Source organism: Megascapheus bottae, chromosome 7 (genome assembly GCF_031878675.1).
Source record: "Megascapheus bottae isolate mThoBot1 chromosome 7, mThoBot2.hap1, whole genome shotgun sequence".
NCBI lineage: Eukaryota > Metazoa > Chordata > Mammalia > Rodentia > Geomyidae > Megascapheus > Megascapheus bottae.
This window is the reverse complement of record NC_143515.1, coordinates 23,342,469-23,344,418: the sequence shown is the minus strand read 5'-3', so window position 1 is coordinate 23,344,418 and position 1,950 is coordinate 23,342,469.

The window sequence follows — 1,950 nt, the reverse complement described above, 5'->3', positions numbered from 1 at the left end:
TGCAGAGGGGAGATGTGGGAGGTGGGGGGCGGGGAAGGGAGGCCAGTGCTCTGGGTGGGGTTTGCAGGCTGGGAAAGGAGACTGCAGGAGAATGAGGCCTCCTCTTTCTTTGGGCCCACTTTTGGTCTTCTGGACAGGAAGAGGTGGGTGTCCCAGGAAGGGGATGCTTCAGAGAGTCCTTGGGTTATGAGGCTGGCTTCTGCAGTCACAATGGCTCCAAACCTGAAAGCTTGTCCAGAGTCCACGTACACTCAAGGTCTCTTTTCACTGTCCGGGCTACCCTGAAAAGTTAGTGGAACAGGAACCCCCTCCTCAAACACAGAGGCCAGCTCCTGCAGGATGAAGTGGCACCTCTCATCCCACCCCGAGAGTATTGTCTGCTGGAAAAGAGCGGGCCCTTAGGTTTACGTGTCAACACTTTGGCATTTTCTTCAGAGCTTAAAGCCAAGGTGAAGGACCCATCTTTCCTCAAGCCTATCTTTTGGGGGCTTGAACCTACGTCCACTTCTAGGAGGAAGTGCCGTGGAGACGGGATCTGTGAGAAGAGGATTGTACTTGGCCCTTAGAGACTAGACTAGAGAAGATGGATAAGGCTCTCCTGGTTTGACCTCCTTTACAGAACCTCCAGTTTCCTGAGGCAGAGGATGTGGAGTCTGGGGTGTGGTACTCGGTCCTTTCGGGTAACGGAGGGCAGCTGTCAAGCTTGCACTTGGTGCCGGGCTCTCCTCCCAGTGTTGCTAGGTTTTCTCCATGACTTGAGCCTCGCCTCCAGCGCATGCTGGCAGTCTTTGAGACTACTTCGAGGAGGACATACAATTGTGACTCTTAGCCACAAGGAAAGGAAGGTGCAGAGAGGTTAAAGGACTATCCCAGGCGCACTCCACTCGTAGTAAAGCTGGGATCTGAACTGACGGAAAACTGCCTGGAGGAGCTACTCTGCCTCAGTTAGTAGCAACAATCAGCACAACCGCCGTGGAACTGGCACCTGGTGCTTTAAGTCCTCACAGCGGCGCGGTGACATGCGTGGATGTTCTCCGACTTTCTCATTTCACAGATGAGTAAATCTGGGCTTAGCAGGGCGCCTGGGGTGAGATGATTTCAGATGCTGCTGACTCCGGAGCTCTCACCTCCTCTGCCTCTGATTCCTGTGTCACTTCAGGAAGTCAACCAGGCTTGGGGCCTCAGTGTCCCCGTGCTTCATGCCCTCTTCTGCCCTCGCACGTGGGACAGGGAGGCGGTGGTCTTGGGGAGACGGTGAGGGGGGCTGGGAACTCTACCTCTTCTCGTCACGGGCTGGCCCCCTTTCCCCCTAGAAGCTGGAGTTCTGGGACTTCTCCCTCGCGTGCACGTTTGGGCGGGGAGAGGCCAGCGTGACGGGGCAGTGAGGCTCCGCTGTGGTTTGGAAAAGCATCGGCCACGTGCTCCGGACAATTGTGCAGCGAGGACAGGAGGGCGCGCCCCCAACTTGGGCAGGGGGCGGGAGGGCGAGCGGGGGGAGGCAGGTTCTGGCAGGAGAGGGGGTGGGGGAGGGAGGCCGAGAGCACGCGGACAAAGGAGGCGGCCCCGCCGCCCAGCTGTTTTGAAAAATGCTTCCTGTTTCTTTAAAGGCGCTCGTGGCTCGGGCAGCCCGGGCTGGCGAGGCGGCGGCGGCGGCGGCGGCGGGAGCTGCCTGGTCTTCGGGGCGGCGGCGCTGACTGATCTCGCGAACTGGGCTTCTGTGTAAACTGAGGCTAAACAAACACAGATGGAGCGCAGCGGGCGTTCTGCAGAAATGTTGGCAAGTCCGCAGCGACTTCAGATGACACTCTGAGCGCTCCGGGAACCGACGAGCAGGCGGCTTCGCGGAGCCGGCGGCGCAGCTGCTCGGGGCGAGGGGGAGGAGGGAGGGGGAGGAGGCAGGGGAAGGAGGCGGGGGGGGGGGGGGGCGACTCGGCGGCGCTGAGCGCGGTG